The 12,080-nt window shown below is 38.5% G+C and overlaps 1 protein-coding gene across 2 annotated transcripts in view; it reads left to right on the top strand.

The window, feature by feature from the left end:
- Window positions 1-12,080, top strand: part of nkain2 (sodium/potassium transporting ATPase interacting 2) — an 81,240-nt gene that overhangs the window by 24,210 nt on the left and 44,950 nt on the right. The gene's annotated exons all lie outside the window — the stretch shown is intronic.

Raw genomic sequence — 12,080 nt, 5'->3', positions numbered from 1 at the left:
TGTCAGCTGTCCAATCCCCAGAAAGGATTTTATGATTGATGGCAGGCTGGAGCACTGAGAGCTCTCGCACCTTTGCACTACACTCTCAGCACTCAGCGTGATTAGATCGGAGTGTATGCGCACCAACGTGTGCACGACTGACAGGGCGCTGAGGTTTGTGTGCACGTGTGCACATGTGGGGCTGATTACAGTGCCAAAGTGTCTGTCTGCTTGCATCTGTTAGAGTGAGCATGTGCAGGAAGGTGATAATGGTGTCTGTCTATGTGCGATTTTTGTGCGTTGCTGTTGGAAACCAGAGCGCACGGGCCATAATGTAGGTCTAAAGGAGGAAGGAAAGCAATGAAGGACAAGTTAGGATGTTGCAAAGAGGGATAGGCTTGTGTGTGTGTGGAGGGGGGGTCAGAAAGTGAAGAATGCTCTTGATGGAAAGGAAGAAAAAATGTTTCTCAACCTCAGCCAAGGAGGGAACTTAAAGAGATGAAGACTATATTGAGGTTTAGAAGATGTATAGGAATAAAAAGGCATAGTGATGTATTTTTGTGGCATTTTAAAAGAAATGGGAGATATTTGCACATATTATGATCAAATAAGATAACACATAAAGCAGAAAGTCACTGCACTGGGATTGGCTGGTATGGGTGTTGTGGTTTTCAGGTTGTCTGGCCCTTTGAGGGGTCAGAGGTTGGAATGCAGGTCTGTCTTGCAGTTCACTTGAGGTTTGTTCAGCCATCTGAAGGGACGTCGTGACAATAAAACACACTATTGCTGTATCGTACGGCCACGGTGTGTTCTATTGGTGTGTTCAGTGTATCGGGAAGTTTTTGCATTGATAACGCACGTTACATGCACTAATGATGTACGGGTAATGCTTTATGCCTTTATGCCACACTCTTGACATTAGTGAGGTGCATGCACTGGTCCTTACTGGCAATTGCTGCACACACCGGGAGTGCTTGTAATATCTAAGTGTCCAAAGGATGTCCACATAAACTACAGCCCAACAGTTGGGCTGCAAGCAGGGGGCACGCACTTAAACAGCACCAATGAGCCTATTGCTCCTGTGCAGGTTCTAGAGGCGGTTAAAAAAATAAAACATCTGTGCCTTCATCTCACCTATTTCATCCTTACTTACCTATACATGTTTAAGTATTCACTACGACCTGTCACCCCCCAGTGGTCTACAAATCTTGAAATTGATTGCCCTATACAGGTTTGCCAATTTTTTCACCCACAGACATCCCATATCCATCCATAAGGGCACTTGTGACTAAGTCTTTATGTGGAGCCCCATTAATGTTCAGGTTGAAGGGCAAGTCCCAACTCAAACATATTACTTTTCTTATCAGGCTGTCTGAGCCAATCTTTGTAAAGTATATCCACAATTCCTTCACTGTGCTGAACATTTTCAAGCTGCTGGGCTTAGTCTTACTTTCATAAGCACTTAAATCTTTTACACAAATGCTTTCCAAGGTGCTAAAATTTGGCACAGCCTGACCTAATCTCAATTGAAACTAATGTAATTCAGCTCTTTGCCTTTAAAGCACCAGGCTGCTTACCAAAACCCCAGTAAGCAATGAGCAAGTGCTCCTTCTTAGAGGAAAGATGTGCACTGCGCGATCTGTTGATGAGTTTGCCTAGTGCTTAGAGTTTCAGAAGAGGAAGCTTTGATAAAATAGAAAGTGTTGAAAATCAATATTGGATTGCTTTTTTGTGTTTTATTACACCCTAAACTTCACAAATTGATCATAACTGAGGAGAACTTTTTTTTAGCAACTGTCGTTGATTTGGAAAGCAAGAATTTGCCTGTTGGATTGCTCCAAACACCCAAATGTCAGCCTGATATTATATAAATGTTTCTATTTTTATCCCAAACTGTTTGATAACTGTTTTTTTGTTGGATCAAAAAGTGCAAACTCATTATGGATTTTTTTTGTTTTATAAATGGAGAACTTCATATCAATTTTCATGTCTCTTGTTTTGACTCTCGGGGCAGCTGTGGTGCAGATAGCACTGGGTTGATAAAATAGATTTATTGATCGGAATCAAGCCAAGCTTAATGCATCAAATATTGATTTATAACAGTAGAGATCATGTATGTCTTTCCTTTTCCGGTGACCTCACACTAAACAGCAGCAAAAGTGATGCTAACGCTTGAGCGACCTAAACACATATAGCTGCCTAAATGAAAAGCTTTATATACTCACAGGCATGAATTTTCCCAAATTTTTTTTATAGTAACCATTTGTGGTCTAAGGCACAATTTTTGCTCAATCTTCTGAAATAAAGTGTAATGCTATAGCAAAGCTCCACCTAGTGGCCAACCTGAAATGCCTTCCAGGAGAGGCAAATCATGATGACTGACATATTTATGTTGAAGCTTCTACGTTTGAGAACTCATTGAGCACTGTATGGTGTTAAAAGTCTGATTGGTTTAATATTTAACAAACATATTTTACAGTATCTTCAAAAAATATATAGAATATTATTGTATTTCTATGCAAATATGTCTACATGTGTACACGCTGTAAATTCAAAATTGAATTGAATTGAATCGATTCGAGTGGATTGAAAGAATCGAATCGGTCCAGGCTCTGGTGGATCGAATCGATTCTGGAAATCATTGTCGATACCTGATCCTAGGCACACAGGTAGAGCGGTCATCATCTTATTGGAAGATGGAGGTTAAGGCTCCCAACCTGCCCTCCCGTGTGTTGAAGTGTCCCTGGGCAACACACTGAACCGCCATCAGTGTGTGAATGTGTGTGTGTGTGGAGGGGTGATTGGGACTGTGACTGTAAGCACTGTATAGGTACACGCCATTTCATTGGATGTACTTTTACGATAATAAAATGGTTAAAAAAAATAAAAGCACAGCTTCGATTCTATTCTAAGAGTATAAATTATTCAAATGTATCCACCAATTTATTTTCTAACGTCAGCAAGAATAAATACAGCACCTGTCATACTTTAAGCTATTTTGTGTACACAATGAAATCTACATGAATAGCGACAAAAGAGAGCTGGGAGTTCATTGTTCGCCACAACGCCACAGGTTCTGCCTCACATTCAGGCCGGGACGCAAAGTTAATTTGGTTTTGGCTCATAACCAAACTAAATGGACCACACTCAACTACGGTCTCCTGATTTATTAAGAGAGCTGGAATATTTTAGAGAGCTGCGTCTGCCGGGAAATGTGTACCTGGTTTCCACACTCCAGGCAGATATATGATACAACAAACTTGCATACGAATCCAATTTTAGATCATTTATTTCCTTTAAGAGATCTCTTTTACCAAAGACACCAATTACTCAACACACACACACACACTCACTCGGATGCTTTCTACTGAGACACACATGCACACACCACAACCACCAATAATGTGGTTGATTTCATTCGGCTCCCATGTGGTTGTTCGGAGAGAGGGAGAGGCCAGTATCTGCTTACCATTCTGTGTGTGTATGTGTGTGTTAATGTGTTTGTGCACTCTTAATGTTTCTCGACCCGCTGGGCATCCATCTGTGGGTTTATCTGGTGTGATTTCCACAATTTTTCTTTTTCCCGCACACACTTGCACACATTTTGCACCGCGAACCCCTCTCGACACACACTGCATTTACCGCCACCACGAGCAAACACTCGACAAAAAGCACAGACATTTAACATGCAGACACTTAACACACACACACAAAACAAGCCCCTGGGTACGATTGAGGTTCCTCCCAGTACTTCAACTTTATCATCTAGCTGTCCAGCCTATTAGAACACACGCACACAAACACACACATTATTCCCATAAAAGCATTGCCTGTATAGATCGGCCATTAAGAAATAAGAGTGTACGAATGGAAAATCATTGTTGGGTTGATAATTCATTTACAGACTGACTGAGGAAGCACGCTGCTGCGCGAGCGTGCGCCTCTCAAATAGTGACACAGAAACTGATTACGAGAGGGAGGAAGATAAAGGTGCGGGAAGAGAGGAAGAGAAAAAAGGAAGGGCAGATAATGGAAAATAGATGGTTGAAAGCTGAAGGAACGAAGGAGAAAAAGAGAAGGCTGGATTAGGAAGAACAAAGGAAATCGCTAAAATAACAAGAGAGAGAAAGGATAAAGGAGGAGAGCTGGGTAAGAGGAGACGCAGAAGATGGGAGGGGAAAAAAGCAATAAGCAGTTGAGGCTGATGTTGTTAGGTAAAGAAAAAGCAGCAAGCTTTTGCACAAATCGTATTAGTCCCCACATCTGGTTGAAGCATCTTTGAATATTCACTTCCCAGGAAATTAATTATTATAAAACCACAGGATGTAACAATCTGTTAACACAAACTGCTTTAGAATCTGTCATAGATTGCTTCAAACATATATGACATTTACTGTCTTGTAGAGTATTCCAGCTATATCCAACTTTTTTGACATTTTGATTGGGCTTTAAACTTTTTATTCCTCCTTCTATCCACTGACGTCACTGTCTTTGCTGAGATTTAAAAAGGGCAGTCAAATGGAGGAAGAGTTTTCGAAAGTTGTGTACACGGACAAGCCCCGAATAACGGTAATAGCCAAATCCGAAAAGTTTGACTCATACAGTAAAACACAGATAAGATCAGCGAAAAGAGTCCAGAGGTGGAGGGAAACAAAAACACACAAGAGAAGCAGGACAAGAGGGAAATTATGTGTATGATATTAATGATAATCAGTTGATCATTCATTGTAAATGACTTTAAAGAGCCAGCGCTGCAACCAGCAATTATCACTAATGACACATTCAACAAGGTATCAGTGCACAGTCCAGTGCGCATAATGTGTGTATGCACATGTTCTTGTCTGAGGCAGGCTAATCATACCTGATTGATATTCAGAGAAAGAGAGCATCCTCCATCTGTGTGTGAGTCTGCCTGCATTTGTGTTGTTGTTTTTGCAGCTTGTTCACTTCTGATCTTTGTGCATGTGAATGCATTAACATTTAGATGTCATTGCTATAAATAACCCTGATGCTCTTTGTGCGTTGGGATGCGGGACATGCCAAAGGTGGAGGTTAAACTCAGAGGCTCTTTGACAACAAGGTTTTGTTGGTTTGATTTAAAGCAAGACTCACTAGGTGTCAGCACCCGGACAGTGATTTATTGATCAGTTTTGTACTATAATATTTCCCCTACCCCTTACTTGATTCTGTGTATCATTTTAAATGTGCACATGCTGTTTTCTTCAGGAGTCATAGACATCCCTTTTTAAAATCTGGCCTAAGAAATGAGCAAACTGCTTATGTAGTGTTGCAGAAAAGAGCTGTATCTTTTTTTTAAATATTTTATGTAGTGATGCTCAAATAAAACATGCATTTTAATTCACTTAAGGTGCAACATGTTTTGATTTTGTCATTGGAGTAAAGCCATAAATTCACCGTCTTGTGACATAAACTGAGTTTAGCATTAATTCTTTACAGGTCTTTTTTCTGTAATGAGTTCCTTCCTCTGTGTTTTTTTGAACTCTGTTTTAGCTGGAAAAACCTTGATTTATAAATTATTAAGCATTTAGGTATTTTTGACATGTTCGAGAACTGTATGGTTATTAGCTTTATAGTTTATGTTCTTTTTAGCCTATTGTTTTAGTCTATTAAAGCATTTTGTTTGAGACAGACCCTCCTTTCATAGCTACATAATGTATAAATTTTTTAATCAATTTGTGATATTTGACCTGTTTCCAAACAGTATGTATAAAGTTTTCTCTCTTAATAAATCAGTTATTATGTTGAATCAAACCAAGTTTTTGGTGTTCATTTCTTTCCAGAAGGAAGGTCTAAGGGCAAGGATTTCCAGAGTCTGTCTAGTATAGCTTAGCAGTTAGCTATTGTTCATTTTTATGACTAATTCTATGTTTTGTACAATTATAGGTGTGAAGCCTGTAGAGACAACTGTGTTTAGATATTGGCTATATAAAAAGAAAAATTGAATTGAATTGAATTATTTTCTACCGTATCCAGAAGATTTTCCTGTCTGTCTCCACTGCAAACCAAACCTGTGTCATCAGCAAACAATGTTGTTTTTAGAACACTAGACTTTAAATGGATTATTGATGCATAAAATAAAAATCAGTGGTCCCAAGAGCAAACCTTGTGGAACACCAAACTGAATCTTCAGAGGTTCACTACTACTACTCCATTATGCGTTACTCCTTATGGTTTCATTATTACCCCATAGGCAATGATGTCAAAAATCAACTTTATATCTAAAACAAATGAAGTATTTTAATTGTCTACGTACAAAGTAGTATTTCTTATGTTCTCTGTGTTTGAAACATTAAGTGGCATCAAATTTATGGTAAAAATCCTAACTAATGTGTTGCATTTGAGTAGAACTGTCCTTGGAAAGCCCTGCTCTTGTGTGTGCCTCAGTGTGCTGCAGCATAAAAATAGGCTAGTAAAAGTGTAAACACAACTCATTGCTTTATACTCACCCCTCCTTTGTGCTCCCTGCAGTTTATTTCACTAGGAAGTATTTAGTTGTTGTTTTGACAATTAGGAGGCTGAGAGTCAAAACCTTCTCTGATTGGACAATTCTGATATTGGTCTCTTCGCATTTCTAGTTCATTTTTGTATTTGGTCATTATATTAACCAATCAGAGAAATGGCACAATGTCAAACCTGTTCCTGATTTAAACCACCAGTTTTAGATGAGTTATGTTTTAATCGTATGAAGGCCTTTCAAAAATGATAGCCTTAGCCTTATTATTTTTAGAAGACAACCTGTACTGCACTGCAAATACTCAGTTTGGAAATATGCTTCTAGTTTCACGCAAATAGATTATGAAAATAAATTTTTAATTAAACAATGCGAGTCAGTTATATAGCATTAAAAATAAACACCTTGCAGACATTTTTAAAAGCAACCTTTTATCACCTGAGTACTATAAACTTCTGTAGTTTGCAGTAGATTTTCAGCAGTGTTGTACGAGTTAAAAAAAAAGTACTGATTACTTGTTACTGTTTTCTTCAAGTTATCTGTTACTTCACTAGACAGTTTCGTAAATGTACTCCATTACATGACTTGCACATCATGTTTTTGGTTCAATGTTACTGAAGATCTAAAAAAATTTAGAAGAAAAAAATTCTTTACTGATAAACAGTCTTGAATATTTATCTGACAGTGTTTACAATCATCTGCAACATTAGAGAAAAAAGAAAACTACAGTTGGGATACCACATCTCAGTCTTATTTATGTCCTTTATACTCATTAATTTTTACTGTTGTTTTTATAATATGGACCTAAGCTTGATCCGATGGTCCTAAAATATTTTTTTTTACTTTAACATAAGCCTGTCTTACAAATCTTTTTATTCAATTTGCTTGTTTGTGTTTTTTTATCTTTTCTTTTTTTTCCTTTTTCTTTCTCCTTTTGCTTTTTTAACATTTTCTTTGCTTAAACACTGCTGACTTTTACTTTGCTCTCACAAAAATCCCAGCATTATGATTGATTGTCTGTTATTGTATTTCTGGGATTTTCCTGCCCTAAAATACTACCTTCATACGTTCATACTTTTGCTGTCAAAAAAAAACGGATCACCGTTTCTACAGGAATCAAGGCCTGGTTTATCAGCTTTGACATAAGAGCTGTGCTTTATTTCCAGACGGCTGATTACTTTGCTTGTTTTTGAGTGTTGTTTGATGTCTCCTTTGTTAATTTAATACTATATTACATGGTAGTACGTTTTATTCCGAAACCAAATTGAGAGACCTTTTCTTGAAATTCATCTTTTGCCTTTGTGGCTTGTCTCTTGGGCCCCATTATGTTACCTTTGCTTGAGTGGCCTGGTCTCAGTCTGGTGACTGCTGACTGCTGATGATGGAGGATTTCAAGGAGAAGCAGGAGATGCTCCTGTGTTGTCCTCCCACATTATTTTTCCTTCTTTTAAAGAAACACAAAGTCAGCAAAAAATTACTCCAAAGTGATGAGAAGCTGAGGAAATTGGACCTAATGGATCTTTAAATTTGAATAAGATAAATAAAAAGACAAAATCATTTTTTTTAACTATTCGTGGTGGTGTGGATGAAATTCCCAAGTTTTGATTTGAACAGTCAGATTCCTTTAAAAAAAAGCTGCACAGGTGCTGGAGCTTATTTTGGCAAATTAGGAGAAAAATCTGTATTTCACCTGTGGCTCTGCCAGTTCCTCACCGTGCTTCTAAATAGTCTGTCTAGAGCTGTGGTATAAAGATGAGTGACCATAATACCAGGATGTGAGAGCTTCTCTCTAAGCACGGCTTTCATTAACACTCTGCCATCTTGATTCATCGTGGTAGTTCCACACGAAACTCAGTGTTACTAAGTTTGCCTCTGTCATTCTCTTGGCCACCATGAAAGTATGATGTGTATAAAATGGCATTATGACCCGCTAACAAACGTGGAAACCAGATGAATCCAACATACACCATCTGAACTTGGATTTACTCGTGTGACTAGATATTCAAACATTTAAAAAATCAGTGAGTACAGTATAAGTGTCCAGGGATTGCCCAAAGGTTAAATAAAGACTTATCTTCTTAGAAAGCTTTACTAGAGTTGGTGGCATCTTATTATTATATTATATTATTTCCCACACTATATGGAATATATATTCATTAAGATGTACCCTTAATGAATAGTCCATTTTTGAACTTATGTCTCAGAAAGGCACATCAAATCATAAGGCGCATTCAATCCCTGTACAGTCACTGCGGGTTTTTGGGTTGTCTGGTTGTAGAGTGAGGTTGCATCTAAAGAGCAGCGCAGGTGTGTCCTGCACTTCCCTTGAGACCCATATAACCACCTCATGAAAATGGAACGTAGCGTTGTCGTACTACGTGTGAGTGTGTAAGTGTGTCGTGAAATATTTGTAACGGTAATGTAAGTTACATGCACCAATGACGTACGGTTGATGCTGTCGGAAGTCACCCTTTACAGAGCACTCCAGTCATTAGTGAAGTGCGTGCATTGACTCCTGGGTGATCGCGTGCAATGCTGCACACACGGGATGTGCAAGTTATATAAGTACCTATAGGACGCTCTCACACACGACACAATTGTCTTATTTCCTCATTTCTAACATCCAGGCTGAGCACAAGGGACGTGCGAGGAGTGTGCACCTTTCCCTTGGAAAGCACTAATGGGCTTCCTGTGCTGTGTGCAGTGTTCAGGGGGGGTAAAAAAAATGAAAAAATCTATATGACATGCCTGCGTCTCACCTACATACCCTGTGTTGTTTCTCTACAACCTGACACCTGCATGCCTTCAGAAGAAGACATACTTGAACATTTTTGCCTTATGGTTGTCTACCATCCTTGTACAAATTTGCCCTTTTTTCACTTGCAGACAGTCCATATCCACCCAAAAGAGCCGTTATGACTAAAGCACCTGTTGTGTTTTATGCTGTTGCTTTTACATTTTTGTTTTTCATTTTCTCAATTTGTAATCTCTATTTATTGTCAAGTGCTTTGTTACCCCCCTGATGGCGTTGGAAATACATCAAAGCCAAGTACCACAGCTGAAAAAACAGATAAAAGAAAAAAAACTCTCCTCAAATATTACAATTCACGATTCTTCGAGGCTGCTTTAGTTTGTAAAAACCTACCCAAATTATAGAGTCAACTTTAATCTGGTCAATCCATGTAAAAATGATTTTCTTCAGTTTCTCAACAGTCCACGGTCCACTCAACAGGGTGCTGAATATCTGCGGACGTCACTGGAGAGCGACAAGGGTTTTTGACTACCTGATAGACACGCCACAGACTGTGAGGTTGAAGATTGTGTAGGTTTGAATGGGTGGTCAGCGGCACATTAGCACGTCTGGGAAATGCACTTTTCCCAATTTCTATTCACCTTGAATAATCAAGACTTTCCAAAAAAAAACTCAGAGTGCTGTCATCTCTGAAAAATTCTTCAGACGGCAGTGAGAGGTTTATCACTGATGGGCAGGAGGATGGGTTCTGAAAACTGATCACTCTGTTGAATGGTGTGAGAATATTCTCCACCTCATGATGAAGAACATGCAGGATTTTGGATGCGTTGACTTCCAAGGATCTCAAAAAAGAAAGATAACCGTCTTCCATGTTTATTGAAAGTTTAGTCTTGACACTTTTTTTATTCAGTCACAAGCAGAATTTACTTGAAATGGGCGTTGAGGTAAGTTAGCCATACTATTATTGCTAAAAAAGAAAGCTATATATTTTCATTTTATATATAAAGATAATAATTTAGACTGAGTACAGTTTTATTGGCTTTTTCATTCTTTCCTTCCTGGTGCCTCCTCAAAAAACACAAAACTCTAAAAAATAATCAAAACATTTAGAGATTGGAAAAGAGTGAAACAACATCTCTTAGCAGTCACCAAGTTACTTTTTATATTGGTTCTTAATTTAGTTTCCCAAAGTGACTGCTTCCTACCTGTGATTACACACACTTGCTGAGCTCCTTAACACATATTTAAGTAATAAAAACTATTTTGCTCCACTTTCTTCTTGTTGTGAAGAAATTAGTTTTAGAATTGACTTTCCCCCCTTCGCTGCGTATATTTTTAAACAAAGATTGAAGTGTAGTTGTTGGCACATCACTGTATTTGTGGTACGTTGGTAAGAATCCAGCATGCTGGACTTTAAATGCGGCTTTTTTGCCCTTTCCTTTTGTAAGCCTTTCAGCAATGCTTTGTTGTCTTCTGGGCTTCACACCACCTGCAGCTCACAATTCCTAGTATGTGTCCTCAGCATCTTTGCTGGAAGCAATAAAACAAATTAAGCTGCAAAAACTGAACCTAAAGCATATTTTTATTTATTATAGTTTGTTTGACTTGAGTAATAATGCCTCTTCGAAGAGTAGCTTCTAATTTCAGAGCCATCAATTCTCATATTGGGCTGCTATTACTCTTGCTTTAATAACCTGCTTTATTATGTATCAAATAATGCAATAAACTACCGTACATTTTTATCATGAATAAAAGCTCTAAAGTATCATTTTAAAATTGTATATGGCACTGAAGTTTAGGTAAAGATATCTGGCTGTAACTGTAATTGAAGTAGGTTTGCGTTTGTTGTCGTTGTCTGAGTAAAGCTGAGTGACGAGGGGAATTATGGGTATTACAAATATGATTGAATGGTTGTGATGACGATAAGTGAGCTGGGATTGGAGGAGGGAAATTGGAGATTTAATGGAGAGATTTTCACATGTGATAGTCACTGTCATTCCATCACCGCTCTTCCTCACTTTGTGTCTCAGCCCCCTCTTCTGCAGTCTTTTCTTTCTCATCTCTTTCCTCCTTTCATCTTTTTTCCTTTTGCTCGGCTCGGCCCGTCTTCCCTGCTGTCCTCTCTGTTCTGTGAGAGGAGCCTAAGTAGTCACAAATAGTCCCTAATAGCCTCCAATGGAGATGAATTGATCCTCTCATGAACCAAATCGATAGGGGATTGCTTTTGCTGCACACTGTGGGATCTTGTGCAGGCAGCTTTAATTAAGTTAATAGTAAGCCAGCATTGCTGGAGTTTTATTGCAAGTAAATGATGATTATAGAAACAGAAAAATAACAGAAAGTTGCATTTGGAAAGCCCTGGAGGCAAAAGGGCACATATTCACTTCTGATTTGTTGGGATGCTGCTGCCCAGCCGTGATTTTCTCTGTGTGACTCATAAAGCCTGTTGGGGTGTCCTTTTTTTTTTTTTTTTACCTTCTCTGCTCACTTTTTCATCGCTCCATCCCTCTTTTTTCTCCATATTCTTCTAGGTTTCATCCCTTCCTATCTGATCTATGATCCCGGTCTTCATCCCTCGCTTTCTCTTCGTCATCAAGTTTGAATTTGATCAGCAGGTTTTTTTTATTTTTTATTAAAGGTAATACCACCAGGAGAAAATTTCTTAGCCAAAGTGCAGCAGAGGCGAGGATGAACACAGGAGAGGAAGAGTTAGACAAAAAAACAACAACGAGGGCAACAAAAAGGTAAAGAAAGATGTGTGGCAATGGAGACAAAAGAGGACAAATGAAAGGAGAAAGATGGAAAACTTTGTAAAAAATGAATGAGGCAGATCAGGTTATTTTCTGGTTTGTGTCAAAACATATCTGGTAACGGATG

This window comes from Oryzias latipes, chromosome 24 (assembly GCF_002234675.1).
Source record: "Oryzias latipes chromosome 24, ASM223467v1".
NCBI classification, from domain to species: Eukaryota; Metazoa; Chordata; class Actinopteri; order Beloniformes; family Adrianichthyidae; genus Oryzias; species Oryzias latipes.
The sequence above is the reverse complement of the archived record's forward strand: the minus strand, read 5'-3'. Positions and strand labels throughout refer to the sequence as shown.